Below are 16,098 nucleotides of genomic sequence, written 5' to 3'. Positions count from 1 at the left end.
TCATCTAGTCGGGCATTCCCATGGAACACCCTCCTGCAGGAGGATGAACAACCCTTCCCTTAAGGCAGTAGCTTTTTGGGTTTTCCTGTTCTTCCCTAGTTTGTCTGGGGTCCTTTAGAGGAGACTTGTCTCCCCTTGAGAGGATCATCCCCTTGCAAGGTGCTGCTGGTAACTGTGGGTGTTTTCTTCAGCTTCAAACCCAGGGCATTGCCCATCCACAGGTCTCCTCCAGATCCTTAGCTCTTTGGAGCATCCTCTAAGATTCTTTAACCTTGCCAGATCCTTACTCTTCAGAGGGAGTGGATCTTAGATGCCGGGTGTCTCTCTTCAGTTCCTCTTGGAACTTTGAGACCTTCCTACAGCAGCGTCTTTGGAGTAGCTGCATTTTCTCCAGTCTATCTTTAAAGTCTTTGGAGGGAGAGTCTTCTCCTTGGCATCTTTCTGAAAGAAACCTCTTTTAGTTCTTGTTTTCTCTGAATCATCATGGAACTTCTAGACCCTTTTTGTTACCGCCCCCCGAGGTCTTCAGAGAACCTGCGTTTCCTGATCTTCTTTTGGAGGCTTTGGAGGAAAGGATTCTCCCAGGTGCTCTTTCTCTAGGGAAGCACCCTTCAGCTGCTACTTCTCCAGACCGTCGTGGATCTTATAGATCTTCTTACAGACAACTCTGGTGTCCACATGGAAGCTGAACAGTCTCCAGGCTTCGAAGGGAGATTCTTCTCCCAGGCGCCCTTCCTGAGTGAAACGCCCATCAGTTCCTGCATTTCCAGTCTGCTTTGAAACTTCTAGTCCCTCCTGAAGCCGCCTCCAGTGTCGAGATATGTGAACTTCCAGATGTGCCTTCCCTTTAAGAGAGTTGGAAACACGCTCCTCCCAGGCGCTAATCTCCTGGACAAGTGGTTCCCAGACGCTCTGCCTTAGGTCTGTCCATTTCTTCTTCAGGCATTTCCTCTATACCTACGTGTTGCTAGCGAGGCACACCTATTTTCTAGATGTGTCCCAAGATGGGGTCCTAGCAGCGTTCAGATCTCAAGTTGCTGCACTGTATCAGAAAGGTCTACTGCCTAGGAGAAGCCTTGTCTTTCCCCCGAAGGACACGAAGGCATCCATTGACCTTATATGTCGTGCCCTGAACGACATTGTCCTGCCGGAGCTAGTGGGCGTTGAGTTCCTAATACAGCAGGTGGCCAACCAGTGGGCCAATTGGGTGCTAAAGCATTGTGATACCATGACTTCGACATTCCATGAACAGATTGGCTGCCGAGAGGGCCTTTATTTATGTAAAACATTTTTGAAGAAGCCCTCTCTTTTCCTGCCAGCAAAGGTGGAGGCTACAGCAAAATGGAGTAAGGATACTCAAGACTCTATCCTGCTGTGTGTTATGTTTTCGTATCAGGTCAGAGCAAAACAGCAGCTTAACCCATCCAGCTCTGGAGACCAGTCATTGACCGCTCGGCTCTGAACAATTTCATCCGGTAGACATCATCCGTGATGAAGACCGTGGCCTCTGTCACACAAGCAATCAAGCTTCAGAATGTCATGGTAATCTTTGATTTGAAGGATGCATACTTCCAAATCTCTAGCCACCTCTTTTACGGGAATACGTACATATAGTAATAGCTGGATAGGTGTTACCATTCAAGATCCTTTGCTTTTACGTGTCATCGGCGCCCAAATATTCACAAAGGATTTTAGAACTTGTATCCTTGTGGGTGCATGCCAGCGGATTTCAACTGTTCTGCTATTTAGACAATTGACTGATCCTATCGAATTTGTAGAATGACCTCCTCCTAGACAGAATTCTGATGTTGTTAAGACCTGGGGATTGTGATGAATCAAGACAATTCTGTCCTAATCCTCACTCAAGGACAAGAGTATCACTGGATGGATAGATGCATTGCAAGGAAAGTACTGTATGCCCATCCCAGGAAAGGGTTTCTCATGCGAGAGGTAGCTATCTCTTTCTTGTGTTGGTTCCTTCTTCCAGCACATCAGCGCCAAAGCTCCTGAGGCACTTAACATCGTAGAACGGTTAGTTCCCAGAGGCAAATCGCATCGTCGACCTTTGCAATGGAGACTAAAGCTTCCTGATCACAGTATCTGGACTTTCTGCTCTATCCAGTATGGGTAGGGGAGAAGGCCAGAAAGGACTTTCGATGTTGGCGGGAAGAGACAAACCTCCTGGAAGGGGGCTCCACTCTTGATGCCTCCACTGGAATTCCTCCTCTTTTTAGGTGCACCCAGAAAAGGTTGGGGAGCTGTCCGTGGTCAACACATGGTGTCAGGTGCCTGGATGGCTCAAGATTGCCAGGAACACTAACATTGCAGCAATGTGAGCTGCCGCTTAGCCCTCTAGTTTTGCCCTCTTTTGAATAGGGCACTTAATGGTGTCGATGGGTGACAACACCACCTACTTACACAATTGAAAAATTACTTTGTCCTGGACAAAAGTAACATAATAAGGGTCAAATTGATCAAGATAGTGGGTCAGGGTGACTTAGGAATATCTCTACTCATCAAAGGACCACCCAATGTTCAGAAATTAAAAGTCATTCATATATGTGATTTACCAATGAGCTGTTATTAAGAAGCATTTTGGATGACTTTTAAAGCACATGGTAAGATAACTGAAATAAGTATAAATTTTAGAGGAGATAAAATATGGAAAGCATTGATTTGCTTTTATAATCACGAGGAGGCTTTTAAAACAGTCTGTGAGGTCTCAAAATTTAAAATTAATAACTCTGAGATTACCAGAGCACTATCCAATATTACTCCTAGAAACCTTGACATATATCACCCTAGTGACTGGCATCAAAATGAGTCTATGGATCCGAAAACAAACTAAATAAGAGAAAGAAAGTCTAAACCACCAATGTGGATTATAGCAAGATCAAACAGAGAAGAATGCAACTATTTTGAATTTAGTAAACTAATACAGCAAAGTAGGCACTATAGAGCGTGGAGATATTTCTAGATTTGGCAAGAAGTCCATTTTGATTCATGCCAACTTAGAACACAGTTTATTATGCTAAATAATATAAAGATAGAAGAAAATTTAATGGTAGACATCAAGCTGTATTTGAATTTCAATTATGGTTGAGGGGTTATTTTTAGCAAAGATCTTTATGAATTTAATGAAGAAGAAATATCATATATGTGCCTTAGTGAAATATGGAAGGTTCACAAGATTCCTAGAACCACTATGATTATTTTAACATTTCAAGACCATGACGCACCCTCTCATATATACATCGAAAATGAGAGGATTCCAGTTCGTGTCTACAAACAGATACGTTTGCAGTGCTATAATTGTCATAAATTTGGACATCCATCAAGAGTATGTAAAAATGAAAAGATCTGGGAAAAATGTTTGGATCCTTAGCATGGACCCTGCACTTCTATTTTAAAGTGTCCTAATTGTAGCCAGAATCATAAAGCTACTAATAAAAAGTGTCCTCAGTATAGAATAAAAGAAGCTACTGTTCAGAAGTCAGATGCAGAGCATGTCAGTGTAGGGTATACTTGGCGACTTCTAAGAAAACCCAAAAGCTATGCCAAGGCCTTACAATCTAAGGATGCAGGACATACAGAAAAAAATACAACACTACCCAGACCAGGTAATGTAAAGCATCCTATTGCTAAATTACCTCCCAAGGCTGTTAACATGACTCTTACCTTAACCCTGGATAGGTACGATGGGTCGTTCGCGACCCCGAGCGTCAAAAAAAAACAGGTTTTTCTCACGTGACTCACCCCCGTGACTGAATTTGTGGGTGATCGACCTGCAGGAGGTGTCTCCCCTACACGCTCTAGTAGTGTCCAGATGTGCATTGCTGTAGCTGTACTCCTTCCCCGATTTCTGAGACGCGTCGGGGTCGAGCGCGACCGAGTTTACCCTTCTAAGGTAATTTGCATAATTATCAAAGTTATTACGTATTATGAAATTGTCGTAGAATGGTGCAACTTGTATAGGTTATCAGTTGTGGAAAGTCTTGGTGGATTGTTTGGCTACCATGTGCATGATTTTTTTTTTAGTTAAAATGTCGTTCATCACCACGAGGACCATTTTACCGCGAGTGCCCCTTTTTCATTTTTTTGCCAAGTCATTTTTCCGTAAGATATTGCCAAATAGTGTCGTAAAACTTTTGCTTGTTTAGTGTTGGAAAGTGTGTCTAGATGATCTGGCTACCCATGCGTGACTTTGTTTTTGTCAGATACGACGTAGTTATTGGTATATTGGGTATTTAACTGCGGTTACCAATTTCTGTTTTTTTTCAATATTTGTAAAAATTACTACGTAGTAAGGAATTGCCATATATTATTCATTTTTTTTCATGTTTATGTGTTAGAAAGTGTGCCTTGATGGTTGGGCTAACACGTGCATGTCTTTTTTTTTTTATCTGAGATGCCGTATATTAGAATGTCGGGCATTTTACCGCGAGTGCCCCTTTTTCATTTTTTTTCATTTTTTTGCCAAGTAATTTTTCCGTAAGATATTGCCAAATAGTGTCGTAAAACTTTTGCTTTTTTAGTGTTGGAAAGTGTGTCTAGATGATCTGGCTACCCATGCGTGATTTTGTTTTTGTCAGATACGACGTAGTTATTGGTATATTGGGTATTTAACTGCGGTTGCCAATTTGTTTTTTTTTCAATATTTGTAAAAATTTACTACGTAGTAAGGAATTGCCGTATATTATTGATTTTTTTTTCATGTTTATGTGTTAGAAAGTGTGCCTTGATGGTTGGGCTAACACGTGCATATCTTTTTTTTTATCTGAGATGTCGTATATTAGAATGTCGGGCATTTTTCCGCGAGTGCTCCTTTTTATTTGTTTTGCATTTTTTTGCTTAGTCATGTTACCGTAAGGAATTAGAAAGTAGTGTCGCAAAACTTATATTTTTATAGTGTTGGAAAGTGTTTCTAGATGATCTGGCTACCCATGCCTATTTTTTTTTTAGCCAGATATGGCGTATATATAAGTATGTGTTCGATTTTCCTGTGATTGCCATTTTTTCGTTTTTTCCCATTTCTTTCAAAATTACTACGTACTAAGGAACTATCACAGAGTAATGATTCATTTATATGTTTATTTGTCGGAAAATGTGCCTTGATGGTTTTCCTAGCACGTGGCTGAAATTTTTTTTTTCTGAAATGTCGTATATTAGAATGGCCATTTTTCCACGAGTGCCCCTTTTTATTTGTTTTGCATTTTTTTGCTTAGTCATGTTACCGTAAGGAATTGGCAAGTAGTGTCGCAAAACTTATAATTTTATAGTGTTGGAAAGTGTTTCTAGATGATCTGGCTACCCATGCCTATCTTTTTTTTTTAGCCAGATATGGCGTATATATAGGTATGTGTTCGATTTTCCTGTGATTGCCATTTTTTCGTTTTTTCCCATTTCTTTCAAAATTACTACGTACTAAGGAACTATCACAGAGTAATGATTCATTTAGATGTTTATTTCTCGGAAAATGTGCCTTGATGGTTTGCCTAGTACGTGGCTGAATTTTTTTTTTCTGAAATGCCGTATATTAGAATGTTAGCCATTTTTCCGCGAGTGCCCCTTTTTATTTGTTTTGCATTTTTTTGCTTAGTCATGTTACCGTAAGGAATTGGCAAGTAGTGTCGCAAAACTTATATTTTTATAGTGTTGGAAAGTGTTTCTAGATGATCTGGCTACCCATGCCTATCTTTTTTTTTAGCCAGATATGGCGTATATATAGGTGTGTTCGATTTTCCGGTGATTGCCATTTTTTCGTTTTTTCCCAATTCTTTCAAAATTACTACGTACTAAGGAACTATCACAGAGTAATGATTCCTCTAGATGTTTATTTGTCGGAAAATTTTGTTTACTTCTTTTTTGATTGAATATCATCAAATTTTTTTAGCTAAAATATTATATTTTACATTTTTTTTTTTCAATTTTATTTCCCTTCAAAAAAATTTTTTTGGGTCAGAATTTTAATTTTATAGTCGTAAAATAATCGACAATTATCCAGCAACCCACCATACAATTTTTATGCATATCCAATAATAATTAGATTAGTAAATAACACCTTGAAATTGACATACCCTTCCTACATTTCAAGTGGCAGATTAGGGAGTCTGAGTCAGTGTGGTTGGCGGCCATTTTGTGGACATATCCGAAGCGTAAGTTGCCCTATCTATATATATTCTTGTTCCCTATAGAATTTGTGATATTTTGGTATATTTTTACCTGCATAAATATCATATTATATATTAAATATATGTATTTTTTTACGAAATTTCTAAGTACTCAAAAAATTACCTTTAGATATGGCCCCTGATATAAATGTAATTTACAAAATAATGAAGATTTTTTTACATATTTCTATTTTAGGATAAAATATGTTTATTCCCTAAAAAAATTAGCCACTTCCTATTTCATTTGGGTACCCCAAAAAATTCATGAAATTTGGACAAATTTTTTTGGCCAAAAAAAGTTACCCTTTTTTTCTCATTTCAGATCTTCACCTCCATGGGTCTGACTTCATCCAAAATACATCAAGATGTGTCCTAAACATTCAAGAATCAATTCCTAAAAGGATTTGTGTATATATGTATAAACTTTTTTTTTTTATAAATTTTTATGTCAGGTCTTTTTTTTTTCTACTTAATTTTTTAAAATATTTATAATAAATAGTTTTTCTGCAGATGAGTAGTATTTATCTTTACAGTTGTTTTAAGCATTCATTGAAGTTTTTTTTGGCAAAAGAAAAAAGGAGGTTACTGCAAAAACTGATTTTTCAAGAATTTTTTTTGGCGTCGGGGTCGTTCGCGTCCGAGTATACCCTTAAAGGGGTGTCCGAGGAGCGTACCTATCCAGGGTTAAATTGGGTGTCACTCATCAAAAAGGCACCCCATCCTCCCTCTAAATCTGCCACACCTCGGATGAAAAGCCCAAGGCTTTCATCACGGGTAGCATCATTGCTAGATTTAGAGGAGGAATCCCCTGCTAGAGATCTAATGGGTGCACCTGCCAAATTGGAGGTATATAATGGTAATGGCTCTCCATCTTTTAATGGAGAATGAGGGAGTCCATCATCCCTTTCCCCTCCAACGAGAAATGAAAAAATACTTATGGGAAATAGGTACAATATTTTATTTGAAAAAGATGATGAACCTTCAACGAACTTGAATCAATCAAAAATTCAAGTTGAGGTTCACCATCCCCCTCAAGAATTAGGTAAAAAGAACATTGAGAAGGCAAAGCTGAAACCTAAATTATCAAGACCCTCTAAAGAAGCCAACATGAAATAATGTTAAATCAAAAACTGCCAATTGGAAGACCTCATCCAAAATGTCTTCCAGAAATAATCCATAGTTTTCTCCATTTTCTAATGGAATTGTTAGGGTTTAAGGGCCAAATATGAAGTTAAGCTCCTCATTCATGTGCACTCCCCTATAGTCGTATGTCTACGGGAGAACAAGCTTGATGCTAATACTCCATGTCCTTGAGAGTATGTTAGCTATAGGTCACCATATAATCAACAAACGGGAAACCATGGTGTTCCCCAAATATCATTACCCATGTGTACCCCTCTGCAGGCAGTGGTTGTACAGATTGATGTAGGGAGAAAATACAAAATATACTCTATTTGCCTCCTAATGACATCTCGTATAATGATTTACAGGCGATTCAACAACTCCCTCAACCTTTTCTCTTGTTGGGGATTTTAATAGTAGACATCCTTTATGGGGCGATGTTTTGGTAAACACAATTGTGAAAAATGAAGATTTGGGAATACTGTACTTAATACTTGAGAGCTCACTCACTTCCACTTTCAGACAGGTACCTTGTCGTGCATTGACTTATCAATCGCAAGCTCTAATTGCCTTCTCAATTTTGTTTGGAGGACATTAGATGATTGGCATACTAGTGATCATGCATCAATCATTATAAACTCCAACAAAGGTACACCTTTACAGAGATTGCCATGATGGAATCTTGACAAGGAGGACTGGGATAGATTTCATGAGCTAAGCAAAATTGAATGGAATGTTGAACAGTTTGAGAATATTGATGATGCCATAGACTTGCTGAATGGAATCCTTCATACTGCAGGAGTCAATTCATTTCCCAAAGCAACAGAGTTATTCAAACAATGACCAGTCCCCTGGTGGTCTTCAGAACTAATGCCCTACACAGAGCCACAAGAAAGTCTTAACTCGATTGCGCAGACGCCGTACTGAGGAGAATTTAATTTCATACAAGAAATGTAGAGCACAGTTCTGACGTGCCATGAAAAAAGCTAGGTGCCAGCCTTGGGTTTCTTTTGTTTCCTCCATTAAATGTAGTACACCACCATCTTCTGTATAGAGTAAAGTATAAAAGATAGCAGGCAAATTCACCCCAACCCACCACCAGTGTTGAAGGTGAATGGTCAGTATGTGACTGGAGCAACTGAGGTTAGTAATGCATTTGCTGATCATTTCTCTAATGTATCAAGTAAGTGTAAAGTAGCTCTTGGTTACCAGTATAGAAGCAATGAAGAATAGAAAATGCTAAATTTTGCAACAGCAAAGGAGGAATTGTACTATAACCCTTTTGCAACGATACAGCCCCTGGTCGTGATGGAATTCCATATGCAGTGATTAAACATGTACCTGTTGATACCAAGTTATTTATTTTAAGCACTATTACAGAATATGTCATGATCATAGTTATTCCATTGTTTGGGAACTAGCCATTATTTTAGCATTTTCTTCATAATTGAGTTTTGTTCTAGAAATCTAATTCCCTAATTGGTAACTCTTTTAGTTTTCATCATAATTGAGTTTTGTTCTAGAAATCTATTCCCTAATTGGTAACCCTTATAGTTTTCATCATAATTGAGTTTTTCTTGAAATCTATTTCCCTAATTGGTAACCCTTTTAGTTTTCATCATAATTAAGTTTTTAAATATTTAACTTAGCCGGTGAATATATAATAGCTGCTGCTCCAGCGGCTCGACAGAAAACACACACAAAAACTCGCGAGCGATCGCTATGAAGGTTGCGGGTGTGCCCACCAGCGCCAACTATCGGCCAGATACCGCATATACATGTAAACAGACCCAATTTTTTCTCTGTCGGCCTTAACGACAAGACGTATCAATACTCGCTGTATAACCTGGAGTTTTCTCAACATATTTGGTGAAGTACTTCCTTTTGGTTTGAGCTTTCGCAGTGCAGGTGTTTTATCTTCAACTTAAATCTTGAACTCGTTTTTGGATAGATTTAATTTTTAAATATTTAACTTAGCCGGTGAATATATAATAGCTGCTGCTCCAGCGGCTCGACAGAAAACACACACAAAAACTCGCGAGCGATCGCTATGAAGGTTGCGGGTGTGCCCACCAGCGCCAACTATCGGCCAGATACCGCATATACATGTAAACAGACCCATTTTTTTCTCTGTCGGCCTTAACGACAAGACGTATCAATACTCGCTGTATAACCTGGAGTTTTCTCAACATATTTGGTGAAGTACTTCCTTTTGGTTTGAGCTTTCGCAGTGTAGGTGTTTTATCTTCAACTTAAATCTTGAACTCGTTTTTGGATAGATTTAATTTTTGATGACTTTGGATTGTTTTTTGGACTTTCTTTGACTTTTAAATGGCCGACCCTTCCCTTAGTACGGAAGTGTGTTTTAGGCTTTTAGCAATTATCTTATCACGTTATAAATTAATTATAGATTTTCCTCTATATATTTTATATCTCAACCGCCTTTATTAGGCCTCTTCGATTAGCTTTCCATTTATAATAAACATCAAGATAAATTTTAATGATTTGTTTATATGCGACCTTTCCTGAGAGTAGGCGGTCCTAACTTGGAAACCGAAGTTAAACAACGTTGAGCCCTTTCAATCGTAAATAACTTTTACAGAGAAAATGATTTAAAACTTATTAAATGAATATTTTTTAGTAGATATTTTATGAAAGATTTTCTTTGAATAGTCTTCGTACTGTTTCAAAGATGAACTAACGTTTAGTTTATTTATGCTACGCAGTTTGCGCTCTATCGTTACGATAGAGAGAGAGTATCACGGTTTCACTTTGCAGAAAGAGTAAATCGATTCTGACGTTTTGTTCATTCTTCTTTCAAACCTTAAATGTTTTAAATACTATTTTAAAGGAACTTTTTAATTGAAAAACCTTTCAGTTTTTTCCTTTGGTCAAATAACCTGTTTATTGACGAAAGGTAAGTGGGCTCTTCTCTTCGGTGCGAAATCAAGAGAGAGAGAGAGAGAGAGAGAGATAGAGACGGAGAGAGAGAGAGAGGAGAGAGAACGTTCCGATCTTTATTCTCGTCCCAAGCGAGTAACCTTGTTCTCGAGTCAGTTTTTTACTCTCGTCCCTAGTCTCTGTACGGGGAGAAAGGATAAAACGTTTTTAGTTTTTATTCTCGTCCCAAGGCACTGTACGGTGAGAGATTGAAAACGTAGTTTTGAATGAACTAGTGTTTAGTCTCCTTCCCAGCCACTGATCTTTTTATCTTAAAATATGTTTACTGTTTTTTGCTTGTATTAATGTGCTTACATTATACGACTGATTTCGCAATTATAACCTTTTGATGAGGGTAGAATTGCGTGCTTCAGGTAGAAATCAGTTTTATTCATACCTAATGTGAATTGTTAAAAAATTCGATTTCAGTGAAATAAGTGCAAAACAGAAAATCGTAGTGATAAAGTGATAATTGCGCAAAGTGTTATCAGTGTTGCGACCGAGGGTTCGTCTGTTCGTGCCTGTCGTTCGCCTAGTCCGAGACCTCTTGCAAGCTCCCAAGCCCAGGGGAGAAGTAATGTCGTACGACTTATGGGTTCGAGAGGACTTGATCAGCGAACAGACGTTCCCTCTATGGTTTCAAGCGTGTCTCATCAACACCGCCCCTACCATAAGACGAGCGAGACGATTTTCTCCTCGTCATCCGAAGGCTTTTCGCATAAGAAACCGTGGAACAAGGTTTCGAGGCCCTTTAAGCGAAAGTCAGTCCTTTCAGGACAGGTCCAGCGTCCTGGTTTTAACTATTAGGACAGCTCTGACCATATGCAGTCATCGGAAGACTGCTCGCCGCCTAAACACTCGCCGCCTAAACAAAAGCGTAACACAGGCTCCGAGAGTCTTTTTGTAGGCAAGGTTTTGCAGTCACAGACGTTACCCTCGTCTCTTACCGCAACCATTCCCGTTGATCCTAAATGGGTTGTACGGCAAGACATGCAGAATAAGCTTGCCTCTCTTATGGAGGACTATTCTGCTGAGCAGGTTCACGATGATCCTCGCCGCTTAGCTGATCGAGATCCTGGCCGTCAGCCGCCCAAACGAACCTTTGCTCGTCCTGTTGACGTTGACGTTACAAAGTCACGTCAGTCACGTTTTGTAGAGCCTCACTCGATGCAGTCCAGTGTTGACTTTCAGCCGCTTGTGGACGTTCAGCCGCTGCCGCATGCTCTTGTTGACGTTCAGGACGTTCGCCAACCAGCGAAGTTGACTTGTTTTGACGTTGAGCGTCAAGCACCGCAGTCAAGAGTTGTTTTGACTGCTCAGTCTAGGCAGTCAAGGCAGTCTCGAGTTGACGTCGAGCGTCCTCCCGCACCTGTTGGTTGTTGCTGGTCAGTCCTTTAAGCAGTTACATGACATAGCGTCCTTGACTGCTACTGTTGCTCCTTTGCGTGTGGACTCTGTTTGTCAAGCATTGCCACCACGGCAGGTCTCTCCCTTGCTTGAGACTCGGCTAATGTCGGACAAGGTTCCTTCAGATGAGGAAGTTGCTGTTCCCCCTCCTACTGATATTCCCTTGAGGACTCTGTCAGACGGAGAGGAGCCTAAAGCTGCTCAGCCCTCTATGGACTTTAAATAAATCATGCTGATTTTTAAGGATCTTTGTCCGGATCTTTTTGTAACTGCTGCTCCTCGTTCGCCTAAACGTCAGAGTTTACACTAGGCCTAGCTACTTCGAAGCCATTGTTTTATAAGCTAGTGCTCTCTCGCTCTTCTAAGAGAGCTTTACGTTTGCTAGGCGACTGGTTTATCACCAGGAGGAGTTTGGGGGAGACAGCCTTTGCTTTCCCTACTTTTAAGCTGGCTTATAGAGCGAGAGTCTGTTATGACACGGGAGAAGTTCTCGGCTTGGGAGTTCCTGCCTCTGCCCAGATAGACTTCTCAAACCTCATAGACTCTCCCTGGCGCCTGGCCATGAGACGCTCCAAGATTTTATGGTCGACTTCAGAGCTAGACCATCTCCTGTGAGGAGTTTTTTCGAGCGTTTGAAGTTTTGCTGTACAATTATGTCATGCATAAACAAGGCTTTCAGGGATGGCTCCAATGATCTGACAGCCACGTTCTCTGCAGGAACAAGTCCCTCAGGGATGGCTCCAATGATCTGGCAGCCATGTTCACTGCAGGAGTACGTAAGAGGCAAGTGCGCTCAATGTGTTCATTGTCAAGACAAATTTCACGATGAAGTCTACCAGGCTGTCTTGACAGCATTAATGGAAGGCGACTGGATGGTCTCTCTCGACCTTCAGGAGGCATACTTCCACATTCCTATACACCCGGATTCCCAACCGTTTCTGAGGTTTGTTTACAGGAATGTGGGGTACCAGTTTTGAGCCCTGTGCTTTGGCCTCAGTCCTGCTCCTCTCGTGTTTACGAGGCTCATGAGGAATGTGGCAAAATCCCTCCATCTATCGGGGATCCGAGCCTCCCTGTACTTGGACGACTGGCTTCTCAGAGCATCGTCCAGTCTTCGCTGTCTGCAGGATCTACATTGGACGTTGAGTCTGGCCAGGGAGTTGGGACTTTTGGTCAACCTAAAAGTCCCAACTGATCCCATCCCAGATTATTCTATATTTGGGGATGGAGATTCGCAGTCCAGTTTTTTCGGGCTTTTCCGTCTGCCACCGAATAGAACAAGCCCTGCTCGAAGTCCAACTAATGCTGAAAAGAAAACGTTTGTTCAGTCAGGAGTTGGAACAGTCTCGTAGGGACTCTCTCATCCCTGGAGCAGTTTGTCTCACTAGGGAGACTACACCTTCTGCCTCTCCGGTTCCATCTAGCCTCTCACTGGAACTAGGACAAGACGTTAGAGACGGTATCATTCCCAGTCTCCGAACCAGTAAAGGCATGCCTGAAATGGTGGGACAGCAATATCAGTCTGAGAGAGGGACTATCCCTAGCAGTCAAGAACCCAAACCACGTGTTGTTCTCAGACGCGTCGGATTTGGGTTGGGGTGCGACCCTGGACGGTCGGGAATGCTCGGGTCTGTGGACCTCAAGTCAGAAGAGCATGCACATCAACGGCAAGGAGCTTTTAGCAGTCCACTTGGCCTTGATGATATTCGAAAGCTTCTTCGAAACTAAGTGGTAGAGTTCAACTCAGACAACACCACAGCTTTGGCGTACATCTCCAAGCAAAGAGGCACACACTCCTTCATGCTGCTCGAGATCGCAAGGGACCTTTTCTTATGGTCAAGAAATCGAGGCATCTCCCTGTTGACGAGATTCATCCAGGGGGACTTGAACGTCTTGGCAGACTGTCTCAGTCGGAGGGGTCAGGTGATACCCACGGAATGGACCCTCCACAAGGACGTGGGCAAGAGTCTTTGGGCTACTTGGGGTCAACCCACCATAGACCTCTTTGCCTCCTCGTTGACCAAAAGGTTACCAATCTATTGCTCTCCAGTCCTAGATACAGAAGCAATCCACATAGACGCGTTTCTACTGGATTGGTCTCTTCTGGACTTATATGCATTCCCACCATTCAAGATAGTCAACAAGGTACTGCAGAAGTTCGCCTCTCACGAAGGGACAAGGTTGACGTTGGTTGCTACCCTCTGGCCCGCGAGAGAGTGGTTCACCGAGGTACTTCAATGGCTGGTAGACTTTCCAGGAAGTCTTCCTCTAAGGGTAGATCTGTTACGTCAGCCCCACGTAAAGAATGTCCATCAAAGCCTCCCCGCTCTTCGTCTGACTTCCTTCAGACTATCGAAAGACTCTCAAGAGCTCGAGGCTTTTCGAAGGAGGCAGCCAGTGCGATTGCAAGAGCGAGGAGAACTTCTACCATTAGAGTATACCAGTCGAAGTGGGAAGTCTTTCGAGACTGGTGCAAGTCAGCATCTGTGTCCTCGTCCAGTACCTCTGTAGCCCAAATCGCAGATTTTCTTTTACATCTGAGAAAGGTTCGCTCCCTTTCAGCTCCCACGATTAAGGGCTACAGGAGCATGTTGGCTTCCGTCTTTCGACATAGAGGCTTAGATATTTCCAACAATAAAGATCTCCAAGATCTCCTTAAGTCTTTCGAGACCTCTAAGGAACGTCGTTTGGCAACTCCTGGATGGAACTTAGACGTGGTCCTAAGGTTCCTCATGTCAGACAGGTTTGAGCCATTACATTCAGCCTCCCTGAAGGATCTCACCCTCAAGACACTTTTCCTAGTGTGCTTGGCTTCGGCTAAAAGGGTCAGTGAACTTCATGCCTTCAGTAAGAACATCGGCTTTTCTACAGAAAAAGCCACATGTTCACTTCAACTTGGTTTCCTGGCCAAAAATGAACTGCCTTCTCGTCCTTGGCCTAAATCTTTTGATATTCCTTGCTTATCAGAGATCGTAGGCAACGAACTGGAAAGAGTATTATGTCCTGTTAGAGCTCTTAAGTTCTATTTAGCTCGTACTAAGTCATTACGAGGTAAATCTGAGGCATTATGGTGCTCAGTTAAGAAACCATCATTGCCTATGTCAAAGAATGCTTTGTCATATTTTATCAGTTTTTTAATACGAGAAGCTCATTCTCACTTGAATGAGAAAGACCGATGTTTGCTTAAGGTTAAGACGCACGAAGTTAGAGCTATAGCAACCTCCGTGGCCTTCAAGCAAAATAAATCTCTGCAAAGTATTATGGACGCGACTTTTTGGAGAAGCAAGTCAGTGTTCGCGTCATTTTACTTAAAAGATGTCCAGACTCTTTACGAGTACTGCTACACACTGGGTCCATTCGTTGCAGCGAGTGCAGTAGTGGGTGAGGGTTCTACCACTACATTACCCTAATTCCAATATCCTTTTTAATCTGTCTCTTGAAATGTTTTTAATATTGTTTTTTGGGTTGTATGGAAGGCTAAGAAGCCTTTCGCATCCTGGTTGATTTGGCGGGTGGTCAAAGTCATTTCTTGAGAGCGCCCAGATTAGGGGTTTGATGAGGTCCTGTTGTATGGGTTGCAGCCCTTAATACTTCAGCTCCTGGGAATCTTTCAGCATCCTAAGAGGATCGCTGGGCTTCGTGAGGAAGACAAACTAATAAGGCAGAGTAATCGTCTAAGTCAACTTCCTTACCAGGTACCTTTATATATTTGGGTTTTGTTATGATATAACTGTCAAAAACTCTAAGCATATACGCTGTAAACTTAATTAACTCTGGTCTCTACCCACCACCATGGGTGTGAATCAGCTATTATATATTCACCGGCTAAGTTAAATATTTAAAAATTATATTTTAATTATAAAATAAATTTTTGAATATACTTACCCGGTGAATATATAATTTAAAGGCCCCCCCTTCCTCCCCGATAGAGACCCAGCGGGATGAGAAAAATTGGGTCTGTTTACATGTATATGTAGTATCTGGCCGATAGTTGGCGCTGGTGGGCACACCCGCAACCTTCATAGCGATCGCTCGCGAGTTTTTGTGTGTGTTTTCTGTCGAGCCGCTGGAGCAGCAGCTATTATATATTCACCGGGTAAGTATATTCAAAAATTTATTTTATAATTAAAATATCATTTTTTTTTTAAATCTATTTCCCTAATTGGTAACCCTTTTAGTTTTCATCATAATTGAGTTTTTTCTTGAAATCTATTTCCCTAATTGGTAACCCTTTTTAGTTTTCATCATAATTGAGTTTTGTTCTAGAAATCTAATTCCCTAATTGGTAACCCTTTTAGTTTTCAACATAATTGAATTTTTTCTTGAAATCTATTTCCCTAATTGGTAACCCTTTTAGTTTTCATCCTAATTGAGTTTTGTTCTAGAAATCTAATTCCCTAATTGGTAACTCTTTTAGTTTTCATTATAATTGAGTTTTGTTCTAGAAATCTAATTCCCT

General features: G+C 41.0%; 1 protein-coding gene across 2 annotated transcripts in view; it reads left to right on the top strand.

Annotated features, from left to right (window-relative positions):
- The window catches only part of LOC137637031 (IST1 homolog), a 189,267-nt gene that overhangs the window by 59,983 nt on the left and 113,186 nt on the right, over positions 1 to 16,098 (top strand). The window lies entirely within an intron of this gene.

Source organism: Palaemon carinicauda, unplaced genomic scaffold, assembly GCF_036898095.1.
Source record: "Palaemon carinicauda isolate YSFRI2023 unplaced genomic scaffold, ASM3689809v2 scaffold5, whole genome shotgun sequence".
NCBI classification, from domain to species: domain Eukaryota; kingdom Metazoa; phylum Arthropoda; class Malacostraca; order Decapoda; family Palaemonidae; genus Palaemon; species Palaemon carinicauda.
The sequence above is the reverse complement of the archived record's forward strand: the minus strand, read 5'-3'. Positions and strand labels throughout refer to the sequence as shown.